The sequence below is a fragment of the Panthera onca genome, chromosome C1 (genome assembly GCF_046562875.1).
Source record: "Panthera onca isolate mPanOnc1 chromosome C1, mPanOnc1 haplotype 2, whole genome shotgun sequence".
Classification (NCBI taxonomy): Eukaryota; Metazoa; Chordata; class Mammalia; order Carnivora; family Felidae; genus Panthera; species Panthera onca.
Window position 1 is genome coordinate 156,909,638 of NC_138346.1, and position 22,207 is coordinate 156,931,844.

A 22,207-nucleotide genomic window follows, 5' to 3' on the forward strand; every position below is an offset into this window, starting at 1 on the left:
CAGGCTCCGAGCCATCAGCCCAGAGCCTGACGCGGGGCTCGAACTCATGGACCGCGAGATCGTGACCTGGCTGAAGTCGGACGCTTAACCGACTGCGCCACCCAGGCGCCCCTCAACGTTTTTTATTTATTTTTGGGACAGAGAGAGACAGAGCATGAACGGGGGAGGGGCAGAGAGAGAGGGAGACACAGAATCGGAAACAGGCTCCAGGCTCCGAGCCATCAGCCCAGAGCCTGACGCGGGGCTCGAACTCACAGACCGCGAGATAGTGACCTGGCTGAAGTCGGACGCTTAACCGACTGCGCCACCCAGGCGCCCCTATTCTCAGTTTTTAAGAGTCTCTTATGCTTTGGCTCTCTCCCACTCTAACCTCTTTTTTTTTTCCTTCCCCTCCCCCATGGGTTTCTGTTAAGTTTCTCAGGCTATTGTAATTGTTTTGGGGTGCCACGAACCACACCCATATAAGATGGCAAACTTGATCAATAAATGTTGTGTGTGTTCAGACTGCTCTACCCACTGGCCACTCCCTTGTCTTTCTCCATCATCTTGGGCCTCCTTATTCCCTGAGACACAACAATGCTGAAATTAAGCCATTAACAACCATATAATGGCCTCTAAGTGTTCAAGTGAAAGCTAGAAATAATAGAGCTTAGTTAGGGAGTCATGTCAAAAGCTGAGATAGGCTAAGAGTTAGGCCTCTCGCACTAGTTAGCCAAGTTGTAAATGCAAAGGAAGGAAATTAAAACTGCTACTCCAGTGAACACATAAATGATAAGAAAGTGAAACAGCCTTATTGCTGACATGGAGAAAGTTATGGATAGAAGATCAAACCAGCTACAACACTCCCTTCAGCCAAAGCCTAATCCCGAGCAAGGCCCTAACTCTCTTCAACTCTGTAAAGGCTGAAAGAAATGAAGAAGCTGGCAGAATAAAAGTCTGAAGCTAGCAGAGGTGGGTTCATGAGGTTTAAGGAAAGAAGGCTTCTCCATAACGTAAAAGTGCAAGGTGAAGCAGCAAGTGCTGATATAGAAGCTGCAGCAAGTTATCTAGGTAAGATAATTAACGTAAGTAGCTTACACTAAATAACATATTTTCACTGTAGACAAAACAGTTATGTCCTTGAAGATGATGCCATCTAGGACTTTCTCAGCTAGAGAGAAGTCAATGCCTGGCTTCAAAGCCTCAAAGGACGGGCTGACTTGGTTGTTAGGAGTTAATGTACCTGGTAACTTTAAGTTGAAGACAATGCTCATTTACCATTCTGAAAATTCTAGGTCCCTTAAGATTTATGCTAAATCTACTCTGCCTGTGCTCTATCAATGGAACAACAAAGCCTGGATGATGGCACATCTCTTCAAAACATGGTTTACTGAGTATTTTAAGCATACTCTTGAGACCTACTGCTCAGAAGAAAAGATTCCTTTCAAAATATTGCAATACACCTGGTCACCCAAAAGCTCTAATGGAAATGGACAATGGAATTAATGTTGTTCTCATACCTATTAACACAACATCCATTCTGTAGCCTATGGATCAAGGAGTAATTTCAATTTTCAAAAAGTCTTGGGGCGCCTGGGTGGCGCAGTCGGTTAAGCGTCCGACTTCAGCCAGGTCACGATCTCGCGGTCTGTGAGTTCGAGCCCCGCGTCAGGCTCTGGGCTGATGGCTCGGAGCCTGGAGCCTGTTTCCGATTCTGTGTCTCCCTCTCTCTCTGCCCCTCCCCCGTTCATGCTCTGTCTCTCTCTGTCCCAAAAATAAATAAAAAAAAAAAAAAAAAAAAAAAAGTCTTATTACTTAAGAAATACATTTTGTAAGGCTATAGCTGCCATAGCTAGTGATTCTTCTGATGGATCTGGGCAAAGTACATTGAAAACCTTTTGCAAAGGAGTCACCATTCTAGATGCCATTAAGAACATTCATGATTCATGGGAAGAGGTCAAAATATTAAACATTAACAGGAGTTTGGAAGAAGTTGATCCCAACCCTCATGAGTGACTTCGAGGGGGTTCCAACTTTGGTGGAGGCAGTAAACTGCAGATGTGGTGGAAAGAACTAGAGACCTAGAACTAGAAGTGGAGCCTGAAGATGCAACTGAATGGCTGCCATCTCCTATCAGATTTTAACGGATGAGGACCTGCTTATGGATGAGCAAAGAAAGTGGTTTCATGAGATGGAGCCTACTCCTGGTGAGGATGCTGTGAAGATTGTTGAAATGGCAACAGAGGATTTAGAATGTTACACAAACTTAGCTGAGGCAGTGGCAGAGTTCGAGAAGATCGACTCCAATTCTGGAAGAAGTTCTACTGTGGGTAAAATGCTATCAAACAGCATCACATGCTACAAGAAATTGTTTGTGAAAGGAAGAGTCAGTGAAGTGGCAAACTTCACTGTTGTCTTATTTTAAGAAATGGTCGCAGCCACCTCAGCCTTTAGCAACTACCACCCTGGTCAGCCAGCAGCCATCAGTATCGAGGCAAAATCACCCACCAGCAAAACAAGTACAACTTGCTAAAAGCTCAGATGATGGCTTGACTTTTTTTTTTAAGCAATAAAGTATTTAAATTTTTTTAATGGTTATTTATTTTTGAGAGAGAGAGAGAGAGAGACATAGAGATAGAGGGGGCGGAGGGGCAGATAGAGAGGAAGACACAGAATCTGAAGCAGGCTCCAGGCTCTGAGCTGTCAGCACAGAGCCCGACGCAAGGATCAAACTCATGAGCTGTGAGATCATGACCTGAGCCAAAATTGGATGCTTAACTGACTGAGCCACCCAGGTGCCCCCAAAAAGTATTTTTAAATTAAGGTATGTACACTGGTTTTTTAGGCATTATGCTACGCGCACTCAGTAGACTACAGTCTTGTGTAAACATAACTCTTATATCCAGGAAAACAAAAATTTAATCTGACCTGCTTCATTGTAATACTCACTTTACTGCAGTGGTCTGGACCTGAACCCACATCTTTCAGATATGCCTGTAGTTCATATAAATGGCATTCCCCAATCCGCAGAGCTATTTGCAGTGGCTTCCATATTTCTGGAAAATACTTTTCTAGACTACTTGTCTACTTCTAAATACTTGTCTATGTTGAAACAAGTTTCTAGGTTGAATTAAGAGCAATATAGGCAATGGGGCGCCTGGGTGGCTCAGTTGGTTAAGCATCTGACTTCAGCTCAGGTCATGATCTCACAGTCCATGAGTTCGAGACCCACATCAGGCCTGTGCTGACAGCTCAGAGCCTGGAGCCTGCTTCAGATTCTGTGTCTCTCTTTTCTCTGCCCCTCCCCTGCTCATGCTCTGTCTCTCTCTGTCTCAAAACTAAATAAAAACATTGAACAGAAAAAAAGAGCAATATAGGCATAACTTTGCCAAAGATATATTGTAAAATCCCCAATTTTAGAGGGGACATGACTACTGGGCCACAGATATTGTCTACAGTAATTAAGTACTGCTCCTATTAATGTTACCTGCTGTCCTTTTAGAAGTATTGGCTGTATGCAATGCCCAATGCTAAATTATTTTCTTATGATATTGCTAAACTTTGCAATAATCTGCAAGGTTAATATTATCTCCAGTTTAAGATAAACAAACTGAGGCTCTGAGAAATGAGGTACTTGTCTGAGGTCACAAGGTCAGTAAGATCAAAGCTGATATTTGAACCCAGGTCTGTCTGGTAGAAGGCCTGTGTTTCTTCTACTATTACTAAGAACCAAATAACCCCAAAGCCTTCACAAGTTTCTGAAAATATCAACAAATGACTTGAAAACAACCTATGAAACAAACGGTTCTTGTTAACTCAAGTACAACCAGTACTGCATTTAAAAGACAACATGGCCATAGAAAATGAATATAGTTTCTTGTTGAGGATGTGACAAGACAAAATGGCAGTTTTGCATAGTGGTTTAAAGAAATGATTCCAATTATTTTTGTCTCCTTACATTAGTATATTATTTGGGCATATACTCCAATAAATATAAAATATGCATATATTACCATACTAATATAGGATGTATGTTATAAAATATACACAAGAAATGCAATTTAAAAAGAATGAGATATAATAATTGTAATTCTAACATTTTTTCCCCACACCACAGTGGTTTGCCGTGTACACTTTAGAGACCACTGGTTGGAAAATGGACTCTGGAGGCTGGAAATATGCACTCCAGTTTTTGCCCTAGGACTTGCTAACTGAGTGATAGGTATATGGTTTAATTTTGTAAATCCTCTGTGTCTTGATCTATCAATAAAGATACACAGACCTACCTTGCTGAGTTACTATAAAGATTAAGTAAGATGATGTATGTGAAATACACAGCACATGGTAAGTGCTCAGTAAATTTTAGCCATGTTTATTATCTCTTGGCTTTCATGAGTGTAGGTTGTCCCGGTTTTCTTTTAACTTTTTGCTATTTATTTATTTGTTTATTTATTTTCTTTGCTCACAGTTTTTCCTCCTTAAGCCCACGAGTGGGTACCTTCCTTGAGGCTTAGATCATGTTTTTAGGTCATGTCTCCAGGTCCTCATTCTCTTCTCATTCTCTCAGTTCTCTTTTACTGCACTTTTCAACTACTACCCTTAGTGGATGGATCCTGAATCTATATTTTCAGCACTGACTTTCAACAGAATCCAAGTCCTGTATTTTCTTTTTTTAAAAAAAAATTTTTTTTTAACGTTTATTTATTTTTGAGACAGAGAGAGACAGAGCATGAACAGGGGAGGAAGAGAGAGAGGGAGACACAGAATCTGAAACAGCCTCCAGGCTCTGAGCTGTCAGCACAGAGCCCGATGCGGGTCTCAAACTCACAGACCGTGAGATCATGACCTGAACCGAAGTCAGACACTTAACCGACTGAGCCACCCAGGTGCCCCCAAGTCCTGTATTTTCAAATGCTTTGTATGATGGCTCTACCTGTAAGTCTTCTTTTTTGGGGGGGGGGGGTAGATATTTTTTTTAAGATTTTTTATTATTATTTTAGAGAGAGAGGGAGTGAGCAAGCAGGGGAGAAGGGCAGAACGAGAGAGAGAGAGAGAGAGAGAGAGAGAGAGAGAGAGAGAGAATCCCCAGCACGCTCCACACTCAGTTTGGAGCCCAATGTGGGGCTGGATCCCACGAGCCTGGAATCATGATGTAAACTGAAATCAAGAGTTGAATATTCAACGACTGAGCCACCCAGGCATCCTTCTACCTGTAAGTCTTAATGTTATTTGTGGTTTAGAAAGGCCAAAATCAATCTCAGCATCTTTTTCCGTAAATGAAATTCCTAACCTGCTTATTTAATTATTTAATTAATTAATTAATTAATTATATTTTTATGGTATTTTTTATAGTAGCAACACTACTTTCCTAAATCTCTTAGTTAGGAGACTTAGTATCATTTCTAACCTTACTCATCAAAACTTTCATGTCTCCAAGCTATCAGCACTGCCTATGGATTTGGTCTTTGAAATACCACTCAGACTCCCCTTCTTTCAGTTCCCACTGTCGTTGTGTAAGCCACACATTAGCATAAGTGATTAAGAGCATGAATTTTAGAATCAGATCATCCTGAATATGAATCCAGGATCTGCCATCTATTAATTTTTGTCCTTTGAGCAAATGGTTCATTTTCTCTGAGCCTCAGTTTCCTCAACTGTAAAGTACAAGACTCTCTATCTTTGTAGTTTAGTTATTTCTTAATTAAAAAAATAACTGCTAAATAGCTTTTGAAAAGTCTTAATAATTTAGAAAATCACTTTATAATTTTGGTGTGATATATGACAAAGAGATTATCTGAAGTTAAAACCTTTATTTTATCAAATATTATATGGGAAAATTTATGTTTAATAAAATCGTTGGTAATATTTGGCCTCACTCAACATAAAAAATGACATTCTTTTAACTTTACTTTAAATAAATTATTTTAGGAAGAAGACAATTTTGACAAATAAAATATTGTATTATGCTTGGTTTGGTCATGATGTATATGAAAATATGGAAAAATCCTGAATTACTAGCTCAATATTAAATGCAGAGAAAAACTTGGCTTTTTAAATTCTTGCATTTTGTACTGAAATTCTTGTATTCTGTATTTAAACAAATGAAATGGTTTACTTTAATATATTTTGTGTTTTGTTTCAGACTACAGTGTAAGTGCTTCTCCCTACATAACACAATGAAGTAATGGATAGACTCATATATGTAATCACCATTGTATTTTGTCTTTTACTCTTAGGTTCTGAAATATTAGAGACAGTTTGAAATTTACATAAGACTTTTTCAACTTTGAATAAAATTGCATTTTTTTAATTAAAAGACTTAAAAAAAACAATTTTAGGGGCATCTGGGTGGCTCAGTCGGTTAAGCACCCACGTGTGAGCAGGGAGGGGCAGAGAGAGAGGGAGACATAGAATCTGAAGCAGGCTCCAGGCTCTGAGCTGTCAGCAGAGAGCCCAATGTGGGGCTCGAACTCACGAACTGTGAGATCATTACCTGAGCCGAATTTAGGCACTTAACCGACTGAGCCACCCACGCGCCCCAACAGTAGCCCATTTTAAAGGAAAAAATATTTGAATTGTTTATGTTTTTTCCCCCAAATAGAAGCAAACACCACTCTATTCCAAAAGATGTGAAGTCCTAGAAAGTTTTCATAAAATTCACTTGTGAAATGTTGAAAAGTATCACCAAACAAAGTGGATCTTTGGCATACTTTTTCTTGCCCTAGGTTCTCAAAATATAGTTGCTGATTCAATGAATGAGTGAATAAATTAATCTTTGAGAACAAAAACTCAGATACTACCTTTGTCTACATGAAAGTAAGCTTCTCAATTGTTGATAGTATTTCTCCTAATGAATCAACTAAATCAATTTTTTCCCTATAATTATATACACATGTGAATCTTCCTCTGTCCATTGACTTAAAGTCCCTTACCTAAATGATTACTCTGTTAAAAAGGACTTGTGCCTGCCTTTGATAAGCAAAGACATATTCACCAAGTCAAACTGCCCAGTGAGCTTGCTTTAAACTCCCTGTTCCTGGGGTGCCTGGGTGGCTTAGTTGGTTAAGCATCTCACTCTTGATTTTGGCTCAGGTTATGATTTCATACACAGTTCATGAGATTGAGTTCCGTGTTGGGCTCTGGGCTGACAGTGTGGAGCCCACTTGGGATTCTCTCTTTCTCTCTAGGAATAAATAAATAAACTTAAAAAAAAAAAAATACTCCCTGTTCCTAACTATCAGTACTTTTGACTGGCCTATTCTTTATGAAGATATGTCAGAAGGCCTACACTCCGTAATTCAGATCACACTGTCAGAAACCAGGAAGCAAAGTACTAAAGACATAAAATTTTTAAAAATTTTTCGTAAAAAGAAAAGAAATAGAATATCATAGCTGGAACACAAACTGGATTCACAGAAACTAAAGGATGGAAAAAAACTTGGGAGGTTATCTGACCCAGATTAATGCCAAACCTGTAATTATTTCCAGTCTCTTGACAAGTGATTTTTAAAGTTGGGCATTTGAACTTGAATGTTCTTGCGAGCATTTCTTGGGATAGGCACCTAGTAGTTATGAGGCAGCCCTTTTCGTTATGGGAAGGCTTAATAACTGGGAAGTCCTTTCTAATATCGGGTTCAACTTTCCTTCCCTATTCTGCCTACAGTGAAAATGTAAAATAATTTTTTTTTTTTTTTATCCATTAAACATTTATTGAACACACTGCATTATCACAGAATCTAGATTAGGTCGTTATAGGAAAAAAGGATAGATAACTGTACTTCACTAACATTTAACACGGAAATACTTTCTGGGCAGAGCTTTAAACAGACTAGGGGACTGGGGGACAAAAACTGGAATGGGTCCCACCATGGAGATGTTCTAGAAACTACTACTACTACTGCCCCCTTTTGGTTGGACTCCTAAAGGGCTATATCAGAGTATGTGTGAACAAGCCTCATAGGACTAAATCCTTTTAGAATCACCCCAAATTCTCATTATATTAGGTGATTAAATGTATTCAACAGCCAATTAGGCATAGCTGAAAAGAGAACGAGGGAACTAAAACAGCAGAAGAAAATATCCAGAATGAAGCAAGGGGAAGTGAGAGGTAGGAAAAGTACAGAACATAGCAAAAGAGAAATATAAGAGAATGGTTAGAAAGTTCTAGAGTAAGAGAGAAAATGAAGAAGCAATCTTTGAAAATATAATAGCTAAGAATTTTCCAAACTCACAAATAATATCAAGTCTCAGATTCAAGAAGCAATCTAAAAGCCAAGCAGAATAAACAAAAAACTCAGATCTAAGCATATTATAGTAAAACTGCTAAAAGTTTAGAAAGACAAAAAGACCAAATCAAAACAAACAAACAAAACCTTTAAAGCAGCCAGAGAAAAAGAAACGAAAGATTCTCTTCAGAGTAGCAACAAAAAACAGCTGTATTTTTTTTTTTTTAATTTTTTTTTTTAATGTTTATTTATTTTTGAGACAGAGAGAGACAGAGCATGAACGGGGAAGGGTCAGAGAGAGGGAGACACAGAATCCGAAACAGGCTCCGGGCTCTGAGCTGTCAGCACAGAGCCCGACACAGGGCTTAAACTCACCGACCGCGAGATCATGACCTGAGCCGAAGTCAGCCGCTTAACCGACTGAGCCACCCAGGCGCCCCAAACAGCTGTATTTTCAAAAGAAACAATGAAGCTAGAAAACAATGAAATGCTATCTTTAAAGTGTCAATACAAAATAACTGCCAGCCTTGGTTTCTATATGCAATAAAAATATCATTCAAAAATTAAGGTAAATGCAGATATTTTCAAACAAAAACTGACAGAATCCATCATCAGAGATTCTATACTAAAATATGAAAGAACATTCTTTAGGTAGAAGGAAAATTATCCAAGATAGAAGTTGTTCCAGAGGAACAAATGAAGAACAATGAAGTGGTAAATATATGGGTCAACCTAAATGAATAGTGACCATATAAAAGAATACTAAAAGTATTTTGTGGTATTTAAAAAAAAGATTAGTCATGAGGCAGGGACATGAAGTTCAATTGTTTTAAGGTCTTGTTCAGGAAGTGGCAGAAATACTGAATTCTATGAGACATTAAGTTAAGGATGCGTGTGGTGATCCCTAGAACAGGTGTCAGCAAATTTTTTCTGTAAAGGACCAGATAATGAATATTTTAGGCTTTTCGGGCCATATGGTCTTATAGCATGAAAGCAGCCATAAAGCTGGCAGTGGGGCCTGGGGAGAATCTACAGGAGGAGGGCAAGCCAATAAAGTTACAGTGTCCAGTTAGTCCTTGGGACCCACAACTGGGACCTCCATCCTTCTGGGCCTTCTGAGCAGCATGTGTGAGGAGCCTCTGTCCACCAGATCCTGTCCCCTACTGGCCAAGAGTTGCCCCTGGCATATCACCTCCCCCATACTTTCACACTGTGTATGGGTGAGTCCCTGGGCAGGAAGCCAGACACACCCAGTGAGTAATCACACATTACAATGGCACGAAACTGGTCACAGCAGCAATGGTCAAGTAAAAGGTGGGCTGCGAGAATATAAGATAGGGCATCAGAGGTACTTGATACAGTTGCACTCTTGAAATAGAAAGATACAGAAATGCTAAAAGCAAAAGGATGGAAAAAACATACCATGGAAACATTAGCCAATAGAAAGGTGGTAAAACTATACAAATATCAAACCCAATTTGACATTTAACAGGCAAAGGAAAAAATAAACTGAATGTATCGAGGAGAGTGGACTTTGAAAGTTCTCATCATGAGAAAAACAGGTTTTGTAACTATGTATGGTGATAGATATTAACTGGATTTATTGTGATCATTTGGCATTTATAATTATGGAATCATTATGCTGTATACCTGAAATGAATTAATGATATGCCAATTATACCTCAATTAAAACAGCTGAAAAAAATAAATAAAATGCCTAATAATATATTTCCTACCAAAAAAAACAGGCAAAATAAACAGACATTTCTTAAAAGACATACAAATGGCCAACAGGTACATAAAAAGGTGTTTAGCATCACTAATCATCAGGCAAATGCAAACTAAAACCACATCGAGATATCACTTCATACCTGTTAGAGTAGCTATTACCAAAAGACAAAAGATAGCAAGTTTTGGGAAGGATATGGAGGAAAGGGAACCCTTGTGCACTGTTGGTGGGAATGTAAATTGGTACAGTCACTGTGGAATACAGTACAGATAGCCCTGAAAAAAAAAGTTAAAAATAGCACAACTTCATAATCCAGAAAACCCACTTCTGGGTATATATATATAAAGGAAACAAAATCAATATCTCAAAGAGATATCTGCACTCCCATACTTATTTAGCTTTAAAAAAGTAGGAAATCCTACCATCGTGACAACATGGATGAATCTGGAGGACGTTATATTAAATGTAATAAGCCAGACACAGAAAGACAAACACCGCATGATCTCACTTACACGTGGAATCAAAAATAGTCAAACTCACAAAAGAAAACAGTAAAACGGTGGTTGTCAAGGGCTGGGTGGAGAGGGAAATGAGGACATGTTGCCCAAAACATACAGGGAATCAGTTATGCAAGATGAGTAAGTTCCAAAGATCTCTACAACAGCAATGTGACTATCGTTAACAGTAGCAATTAATATTGGTACAATTAATATACCTGAATTTTCGCTAAGATGGTACATCTTAAGTGTTCTTACCACAAAAAGGAAAAAACAAGAAGAAAGGAAAAGAACAAAACGAACAAATAAATGGTAGCTATCTGAGGTGGTGGATATGTTAGCTAGATTGTGGTTATTATTTCACAATGTATACATATATTGAAACATCAAGTTGTGTACCTTAAATAGACACAATTTTTATTTGTCACTTATACTTCAATAAAGGTGAAAAAACTGAAAAAACATCAGACAAGTATAGACTTTAGAGAGAGAAGTATTACTAGAGTTAAAGAGTGTCATTTCATTATGATAAAAGGTTTAATTATCTAGGAAGAAATAATAGCCTTAATTTGCATGATCCAATAATATAGGTTCTCAGTATTCAAAGCTGAATTTAAACAGAACTGAAAGAAGACGGTCAAAAATCCACAATCATAGTGGGAGATTTTAATATATCTTTCCAAGTAACTGACAGAACAAGTAACCAAAAAATCAGTATGGATAGAGGAGAACTTAATACGATTAACAACTATATGTGTGTATACATACACACACAAAACACTACAACTACCAAGTTGAATCTAAAATCTTTTAAAATACACACAGAAAATTTATAAAAGTTGACCATATTCTGAGCCATAAAGGAAGTTTAAATACATTTCAGATGTTTGAAACTCACATGCAGATTACCTTTAGTAACTACAGTGGAAGTAAGCTCTGCACAAATAATAAAAATATAAATTAAAAAATCCTCATGTTTGGAAGTTAAACAATACACTTTAACATAATTCCTGGGTCAAAGAAATCACAGTGGAAATAGAAAATATTTTAGATTAAATGATAATAAATTATGACATTTCGAAATTTATGGGATGTAGCTACACCCATAGTTACAGGAACATTTATTGCCTTAAATGAATATATTGGGGGAAAAAGAAGTTGAAATTAGTGATCTAAGCATCCACCTCAAAATGATAAAAAAAATTAGGCCTTTTTAGGGCAACTAAAAAGTTGAAAGAAGAAAAAGATACAGATAATAGCAGAAAAAATATATAAAGTAAACATATACCTAAGGGATGATTCCTTGGAAAGACTAATAAAATTGATAATCCTGGTGAAACAAATCAAGAAAAAGAAAGAAAGAAGGTAAAAATAAATATTGGTAATAAGAGGGAATATATTCCTAAATATCTTAAAGAATTTAAGATGATAAAGGATATTAAGAACAACTTAATGAAAACAAGTTGCAAAATTATTTGAAATGAACTGATTTCTAGGAAAACACAACTTCCTTAAGCTGACAAAAGAATAAACAGAAAATCAGATGTTAAATCCATACTCAAAACCCTCACACAAAGAAAATTCAAAATCTGATGGCTTTACCAGTGAATTAATTGTACCAGACACCAAGCTAACAGAAAACCTCTACTAAATATAAAAGGAATGACAACTGGGGCATCTGGGTGACCCTGTCAGTTAAGCTCAGGTCATGATCTCATGGTTCATGAGTTCAAGCCCTGCATGGGGACAGGGTGGAGCCTGCTTGGGATTCTCTCTCTCTCTCTCTCTCTCTCTCTCTCTCTCTCTCTCTCTCCCTCCTCCCCTAAGATAAGTAAACTTAAAAAAAAAAAAGAAGGAATGAATACTTCTCAATTCATTCTGTTAGGCTGGCATAATCTTGAATCCAAAGCCTGACAAGGACATTAAAAGAAAGAAAAATTATAGACGTATCTAACTCATGACCATAGATGCAAAAAATCTAAGTAAAATATCAGCAAATGAATCCATCAATATATAAAAAAAATTATGTACACCATGACCAATTTGGGTTTATTCCATGCTGGAAAAATTGGTTTTCCTTTCAAAAATCAAGCAATGTAATTTATCAAATGAACAAAATAGAAGAGAAATATCAAAAGATCATTTTAACAAATAAATAAATATGGGGAAAACATTCGGTTAAACTTAACATTCATTCATGATATTTTCAAAAAATTCTTTTTGTATTTGAGAGAGAGAGAGAGGGAGAGAGAGAATCTTAAGAAGGCTCCATGCTCAGAGCAGAGCAACATAGGGCTTGATCCCACAATCAGGGGATCATGAACTGAGCTGAAATAAAGAGTTGGATGCTCAACTGACTGAGCTACCCAGGTGCCCCACTCATGATAAATACTCTTATCAAACTAGGAATTCAGCAGAAAATCCATAATTTGATAAAGGATAAATACATAAAATTTATAGCAAGCACCATTCTTAATAAAGAAATGCTGAAAATTTTCCCTTGTGTTGAAATAAAGATGCCTATCATAATAATTTCTAGTTAACATTGTAATGGAGACTTTAGACAGTACAATAAGACATGAAAAAGAATTAAAACATAGGATTGGACAGAAAGAAATATAACAGTCATTTGAGACAATGTGATTGTACATGTAAAAAATCCAAAAGAATTTAAAAGCGATTAGAATAAATACGCAAAGTTAGCATGGTCTCTGCCTACAAAAGCAGTATACAAGAATCAATTTTATTCCTATATATTAGGAACAATTTAAAAATGAATTTCAAATGCTACTGAACAGAGCTTTAATGTGATATTGCTTGAGAAAGACTCCACCAGCCATTGTTGGCTTTCCAAGAAAAGCTACACTCCCGAGGGGCATATGCCAAGGAATGTCAGGAGATTCAGGAAGCTGGAGCAGCAAGGAAATAGTTTCTACTCTAGACCCTCCAGAAGGAAATACAGCCCTACGGACATATTCACTTTAGCCTGGGTGAAGAAGGAGGCCCAAAGGAAGGAATTCTGGAAGATATGCCTGTTGATCCTGACAATGACGGTGTATAAATGCCTTCTGAGGAAGGGTATCAAGACTAGGAACCCAGAGCCTAAGAAATACTTTCGTTCCCAGTTTCTTGAGACCTACTAACAGATGTTCCATCCTGTACAAGTATTCAGTTCCAATGTACCCAGTCATGACATTTTTCTCAAAGTTTTTTTAATTTTATTTAAATCCAAGTTAGTTAACATGTAGCATAATAATGGTTTCAGGAGTAGAATTTGGGAATTCATCACTTACATACAACACCCAGTGCTCATCCCAACAAGTGCCCTCCTTAATGCCCATCACCCATTTAGCCCATCCCCTCACCAGCAACCCTCAGTTTGTTCTCTGTATTTAAGAGTCTCTTACGGTTTGCCTCCCTCTCTGTTTCTATCTTATTTTTCCTTCCTTTCCCCTATGTTCATCTGTTTTGTTTCTTAAATTCCACATACGAGTGAAATCATATGGTATTTGTCTTTCTCTGACTGATCTCACTTAGCATAATACATTCTGGATCCATCCTGTTGTTGCGAATAGCAGGATTTCATTCTTTTTTTATAACTGAGTAATATTCCATTATGTATGTATATATGTATGTGTGTGTGTGTGTATGTATGTATATATATATATATATCACATCTTCCTTATCCATTCATCACTTGATGGATATTTGGGCTGTTTCGATAATTTGGCTATTGTTGATAGCACTGCCACAAACACTGGGGTGATGTGCCTCTTCGAATCAGCATTTTTTGCATCCTTTGGATAAATTCCTAGTAGTGCAATTGCTGGATCATGGGGTAGCTCTATTTTTAATTTTTTGAGGAATTTCCATACTGTTCTCCAGAGTGGCTATGCCAGTTTGCATTCCCACCAGCAGTGCAAAAGGGTTCTCCTTTCTCTGCATCCTCGCCAACATCTGTTTTTTTCCTAGTCATTAATTTCAGCCATTCTGACAGGTGTGAGCTGGTGCCTCGTGGTTTTGATTTGTATTTCCATGATGATGAGTGATGTTGAGCATATTTTCATGTGTCTGTTTGCCATCTGAATGTCTTCTTTGGAAAAATGTCTGTTCATGTCCTTTGCCCATTTCTTCACTGGATTATTTGTTTTTTGGGTGTTGAGTCTGAAAGTTTATAGATTTTGTATACTAACCCTGTATCAGATATGTCATTTCAAATATCTTCTCCCGTTCCATCGGTTGCCTTTTAGTTTTGTTGATTGTTTCCTTAGCTGTGCAGGTTTTATCTTGATGAGGTCCCAATAGTTCATTTTTGCTTTTGTTTCCCTTGCCTCCATAGACATGTCTAGTAAGAAGCTGCTGTTGCTGAGGTCAAAGAGCTCGTTGCTTGTTTTCTTCTCTAGAATTTTGATGGTTTCCTGTCTTACATTGAGGCCTTTCATTCATTTTGAGGTTATTTTTGTGTATGGTATAAGAAAGTAGTCCAGGTTCATCCTGCATGTCGCTGTCCGGTTTTCCCAACACCATTTGCTGAAGAGACTGTCTTTCCTCCATTGGATATTCTTTCCTGATTTGTCAAAGATTAGTTGGCCATACATTTGTGGGTCCATTTCTGGGTGTTTTATTCTATTCTATTGATCTCTGTGTCTCTTTTTGTGTCAGTACCATGCTGTCTTGATGATTGCAGCTTTGTAATACAGCCTGAAGTCAGGAATTGTGATGCCTCCAGGTTTGGTTTTCTTTTTCAACATTACTTTGGCTATTTGGGGTCTTTTCTAGTTCCATACAAATTTTAGAATTCTTTGTTTTATCTGTGTGAAGAACGCTGGTGGTATTTTGATAGGGATTGCACTGAATGTGTAGATTGCTTTGGGTAGTATCCACATTAACAATATTTGTTCTGCCAATCCATGAATGTGGAATGCTTTTCCATTTCTCTGTGTCTTCTTCAATTTCTTTCATAAGCTTTCTATAGTTTCCAGTGTACAGATCTTTTACTTCTTTGGTTAGGTTTATTCCTAGGTATTTTATGGACTTTGGTGCAATTGTAAATGGGATCAATTTCTTGATTTCTCTTTCTGCTGCTTCATTATTGGTGTATAGAAATGCAACTGATTTCTGTACGTTGATTTTACACCCAGCAATTTTGCTGAGTTCATATATCAGTTCTAGCAGTTTTTTGGTGGAGTCTTTGGATTTTCCATGGAGAGTATCATGTCATCAACGAAGAGTGAAAATTTGACTTCTTCCTTGACAGTTTGGATGCCTTTTATTTCTTTTTGTTGTCTGATTGCTGAGACTGTGACTTCCAACACTGTGTTGAACAACACTGGTGACAGTGGACATCTTTGTTATGTTCCTGACCTTAGGGGGAAATGTTTTAGTTTTTCTGCATTGAAGATGATATTAGCTGTGGGTGTTTTGTATATGGCCTTTATGATCTTGAGGTATGTTCCTTCTATATCTACTTTCTTGAGGGTTTTTATCAAGAAAGGATACTATAGTTTCTCAAATTTTTATAGTGTGTTTTAAACTCTTTCATTAGCAATTATTGAAGTTATCTGTACCTGCCCCTAACTCAGCATTTCAGTGATTCCCTCTCACTGAAGTGAATACATGGTAGCATGGTCCTTGTGTGCTGTGTGGATATTGTGGCTTCAAATCTAAAATATTAAATTAAAACACTTATGTGACTGCCATTTATTTCTAAATCTTCACTATTTTTTTGTTGCTGTTGTTGGGAATTTGTGATCTACTATCATATATTATAAGATTTCTAGGGGCTCCTGACTGGCTCAGTCAGAAGAGGATGTGACTCTTGATCTCAGAGTCATGAGTTTGAGCCCTACCTTGGGTGTGTAGAAATTACTTAAATTAAGAAAAAAAGATTGGTAGGTGTCTTTTAATTATTTTTTCTCAGAATAATGATGTGTTGTGAAATTTGTTAATATATACAATACTTAAAAACATGTGAACATGAAACTATGCACCATAAATATTAACTGAAATTTTACTGTTTTGTGATGTTTTTATTAACTTGTGTTTATATATAAATGATGAAAACTAAAATGTTATCTCATTGAAAAATACAAATTCTACTTAACCAAAAAATCATTTAATCACCTAGAAGAAAAAAACCTAATGAAAAAGGATACAAGAATATAACCTAGACCTTGGCAGAAATAAAATGAAGTATATACCATATTAATGAATGGGACACTTAATATTATAAAGTACATCAATGCCCTCCAATTGATCTATAGATTTAATGTAATCTCTAAATGTCAGCATGTTTATTAAAAGTTTTGTGTTTTATGGGAATTGAAAAATAGACCAAAATTTATTTGAAAATGCATAGGGCCAAGAATAATCAAGGAAATCTTCAAGAAAATCTTGAAGAAAAAGGACAAACTGATAGAACTTACTGTAAGATAATGTGACTCATTATAAATCCACAGTAATTAAGACAGTGAGGTGCTGGGTTTTAAGGAAGACTAGTAAACTACTGGCACACAGAGAGAACTCAGAAACAGATCCACTGCCCAAATATATGGGCATATGATTTATGACAAAGGTGGCTCTGCAATGTAGTGGAGGAAAGCATGGTCTTTTCAATGAATGGTACCCATACAATTGGATGTTCATATAGAAAATGATGACTCTTGGGGTGCTTGGATGGCTCAGTTGGTTGAGCATATGACTCTTGATTTCAGCTCAGATCATATCACAGTTGTGGGATTGAGCCCTGCTTAAGATTTTCTCTCTCCCTCAGCCCCTCTCCCTCACTTGCATGCATGCTCTCTCTCTACAATAAATAGATTTTTAAAAAAATTTTAATGTTTATTTATTTTTGAGAGAGAGAGAGAGAGAGTGAGGCAGAGAGAGAGGAAGACACAGAATCCAAAGCAGGCTCCAAGCTCTGAGCTGTCAGCACAGAGCCCAACACAGGGCCTGAACTCACGAACCACAAGATCACAACCTGAGCCAAAATTGGAGGCTTAACCGACTAAGCCATCCAGGCACCCCAATAAATAGAAGTTTTAAAAAAATTTAAAAAGAAAAGAAAATGATGAGTCTTAACTCTCTATGATAGGATATGCAAAATTCATTCCAAGTGGTTGTTCAGATCTAACTGAAAAGTAAAATGATAAAGATTTTAGAAGGTAACTTATAAGAAAATAACTTCTAGACCTTAGGGTAGATACAAATTTCTTAAATAGGACCTAAAAATTAACCATAAAGAAGAAGTTTAATAATTGAGTGGCTTTAACATAAAAAAAACCACTTTTACTTATTAAATACACTATTAAAAAAATGAAAATATCAGTGGGAGAAGATACTTACAACACATACAATCAATAGAGGGCTGGTTTGAAAATATAAAAAGTATTCTTACAAATCAATAAGAAAAACAGAAAATAGCAAAATGGGCAAAAGGCTTGAACTGGCATTTTTACAAAAGAGGATATCCAAATAATAAACTAAAGAGGTCCCTACCTCATTAATAATCCAGGAAATGCAAAATGAAAAAAACACATCCCCAGAATGGCTAAAATTCAAAAGACCAACAATACCAGTATTAACAAGAATGTACAGCAACTGGAGCAAGTTCATGATAACTCATAGACTAGTACACTCATATTCTGTGTACCTATTATATGCTAGATTCTATTCTACGTACCAAGGACTAACAATGAGCACAAATCAGGTATGTTCTTGCCCTGATGCAGCTTGTAGCCAATTGGCAGAGACAAACTTTAATCAAAACATTTTCACAAATAAATATAAAACTGTAACTGTATTAAGTTTCACAACATAGAGGTGGAGTTGTTACTATGAGTACATATAATAGGGAAATTCAACCTTATTGTGGAGTTCATGGAAGGCTCCTATGAGGAAATGGCAATTGAGCGGAGACCTGAAGATGAGGAAGGAATAACTAGAGAAAGAGGGAAGAGTGGTCTTTCCAAGACAACAAATTCACAGAGAAGGGAAGACACATGGCTTAGGAGGAATGCAACACCAAAATTTTATGTGAAGTATGTAGCTCACAAGATGAGAATCTTATAGACATTATCCTCCTACACAGAAGATAATCTAAATAGGTAGGCATTTTTTTCTTTTTCCAGGAGAGGGAAAGCAACCCATGTCTTGATGAAGATTTCTCCAGTCAGTTTGACATTTATAAGTGGAAGAATCTAGACACTGGAAAGGATGAACTGGACCCTGGCAAATATGAGCTCTATCATCTGTTTTGTTCACTCTCTTTTCCCAAATAACGTGAATGGGCTCTGCATGGTTATATGGTTATAAACTCTACGACCTGAGCTGTTAAGACCCTTGGGTTTACAGAAAAGAACAAAAAAATGGAGAATGTTAATTTGTAAGAAATGTGAATTGAAGACTCTTTTTCCATTTTTCCCCATCCTTCTCTCTACACTTTTGAGGAGAAGTATGGCTAAAGTTGGTCAGATCAAGACTTTTCACTGAGCTACCGTATTAGGTGATGTAGCGTGCCTAGTACTGTAGTACTAGGTAGGGGTATGTTTTCTCTCACCTACGATCCTGTCTTTTATTTCAAAGAGGCAGGAGAAGTAATACCCATCTCTCTTTCTGCTGCTCACCTTACTCTTTGAACTTGCTTCTTTCTAAGCAGCTAGAGAGATCTGCTGGACTTAATTGTCAGAAAGCCTACATTGGGCTGCTCTAAGCACCAGCCCAATTCATGCTTTTCTGTCCTCTTCTCCTCCATTGGCATTCTCTGGATTTATGTTTCTGCAACAGTGGTGGGACAATGTGAGACTTGTGGGGAGTAGGATTAGGGTTGGAAGAGGTCTTCTATGCTGTTTTGGTGCTAGGCTCCAGGCTGCCAGTACCCTACATAAAAGGAACTCTCCATGGAGTTCAGATGGTACTCTTGGGCTCCACTGGGTTTAGAGACAATGTTTCATAATAAAATAATTTTTTTTCTGCTGTCAATTGCTGTCCCTGCATGTTTCTTATTTAAAGATTATGCTGGAGGACTGACAGACTGAGGATAGCATTTGTTGTTTCCCAAATAAAATTTTAATCTCTCATATTTCCAATGATTAGTCTGGGTATAGACCCTGATTAGAAAGAAGAGAAAGACAATTTTCCCAACCTTAAGGAGCTCATAGTCTAATAGTCGAGCAAAGAGACAATTATAACACAATATGATCAGCACAATGTTTAAAAAAAATGTGGGAATAAATAGGAGGGCCACTTCCATATGGCAATTCTTATAATACCTGATATCAGTTAACATACTCACCCTGGGTCTTCTTTTCTCCAAGACAAATTGCATCCCCTTTCCCAAGATTGTTACAACTAATGAAATTACATGAATTAAATTAAATCTGATAACAATATGAAAGACACTCTACAGCCATGGTACTGAAAGAGCAATCCTTGCACTAATTGCCCTGAGATGGGCATCCCCTGGAATTGCTAGAAATGCAAATCAATGAGCCCCACTCTGTTCTACTGAATCAGAATCTCTGGAGATGGGACCCAGGAAAGTGTGTTTTAACCTGTACTTTACAGGAAGTCCTATACAGAAATGAGTGCTCAGAATGGGCACAGGGCCTTTAAATCCAAAGTGGATAATATGATTAAGTCAAAAATGAAAGAAACTAATTTAAGAAGAAACTAGTACATGAAACCTTATTTTCACAGTTTGGGCATTTCTTGATGAAAATCTATATTCTACCCTTTTCGATGATCCTGTGGTAATCTCTTATAGCCTCCAATGCATTCATTTCCAAGACTTTAATTACCCAGTGATCTATTACTCTTTTTTTTCATAGCTTGTCACAAACCAAATTAATCACATCTGGTGAACAGAGTATATTATGAATGGTTTAAGGAGATATCTTTAGTTCATGAAAAGTACCTTTCTGTGGTTTGGTTTTTATGGTACAAATCTTCATTCCAATAAAACAACTGGGATACATTAGGCTGCCAAGATGTAGGAATTTAATGAAGAGGAAAAGATTAAGGTTTTATTTAATATCTACCAGGTTGGTAATATGGAAATGAATGTAAATTACAGCACTATTTTTTCCAAGATGTCTTTTCCCCACCACTAATTTTATTATATATGTATCTACTTCTTCATTTGTTTAAGTCATTCACCTAATATGTATTAAGATCCCTTTATGAGCCAAAGTTGAAGTTCTGGAAGGGTAGGCTGGACTAGATGGGTAGGCATTGTCTTCCACGTTAAATAGTTGGGGTTTTATCTTATAAACATGGGAGTATTATACTTTGTTTCATGCCTTAGAATGAATGCCAATGGTAGTGCAGGGACAGACTGGATGGAGGCAAGTGCATCATCTGGAAGAGCTAATGAACCTGAATTGTCTACATTGAAGCACTCCTTATAAATGAAGAGGTCAAATAAATGTAAAACATGGTCATTATTCTTAACATCCTCATTATAGATTTGCTCGATCTTACTGGTCATTTAGAAAACAGGGGGAACTATTATTCGTACCTGCATTAGGCAAACAGCCTGAAATAAAACAAAGACTTTGAGATTGGATGGAAGAGAGGGATGAATGCAAATGGGCAGTGTTCAAAAATACGTAAGTTGTTTATATACCTGAGGGATGAGCCATGCCTGCCTGATTCATAGTGGTCAGTTTATGGACTCTTCATTACTAGTGCATGTGATGCATGACTAATTAGACCACAGGAAACAGTGTCTTTTAAGAAACAAATGGTTAGGTGATATTTCCAGACCCAGTCAAGAAAATGACTTGAAGAAGTAGAAGATCTTGGCATATTGCTACCGCTTACGATTTAGCCAACTTCTAAACTGTCCCCTCTCTAAACCTTGCTTCTTTACAAACATTTAACATTTAAATAATCAATATTGACAATGGGAATAATCACCCATGAAATCCTGTCATTGATATGAGGGCACAAACCTGACATATTGTTTACTATGTTCTAAATTCATGGGAACAAAGAAGATGGGAATGAATACCTAAATAGTATGTGGCCAAACCCCTATTTGATCAGCTGCACAGCAATCAGTTTTGCAAAAAAAAATTACTGAAGCTAAATATATATTTCTATTTGCATCACATAAGATAAAATATATTCATCTTAAAAAAGGAAGAACAGTGCAGTTTCTCCCTGATCTACCTATTTTAGACATCTGGATTTTATGCTTTGAGACATTGCAACCATTCAAAAGAAATGTGAGAAAAGTGGTTTAGAAATTCTAATAGCAAAGATGCACATTTCCAAATCTTTTAAAAGCATATCTTGCAGGAAAATGAAATTCAAGGGTATATTAAATGCTAACTGGTATATAGGAATATAAAATAGGTAAGAAATTATGTGATAGTTCCATTAATACTCTATGCACATACTTACTGAATGGAAAATAGGCTGATAATTCACCACGAAATGCCATTACTAGAGATTTCCACTTGAAGTTTAGATGGAAATACTTTTTTTAAACTTCAGTGTCACTGTAAAGAAAAACTGTTTTTTTTTTCCTTAGGTATAAGTTATTTTGATTTGTGTGGCTGAAAGAAGCTAACACTTCCCAAAGAAGACACACACCTAATACGGTTCTATTTCACACTTATCTACATCAATTGCTTAGTATTCATTCAAACACAAAGACTGCTCCAAGAAAATTCAGAAAAGACTATGTTTTATGTTATTAATGGCTGGAGGGGGAGTGATGATATCCCACTCTATTCATTGGACATTACTGTATCTCTCTGCTTAGCTTATCT

General features: G+C 36.9%; 1 protein-coding gene across 2 annotated transcripts in view; it reads right to left on the reverse strand.

Annotated features, from left to right (window-relative positions):
* AK5 (adenylate kinase 5) overlaps positions 1-22,207 on the reverse strand; it is a 259,760-nt gene that overhangs the window by 196,321 nt on the left and 41,232 nt on the right. The window lies entirely within an intron of this gene.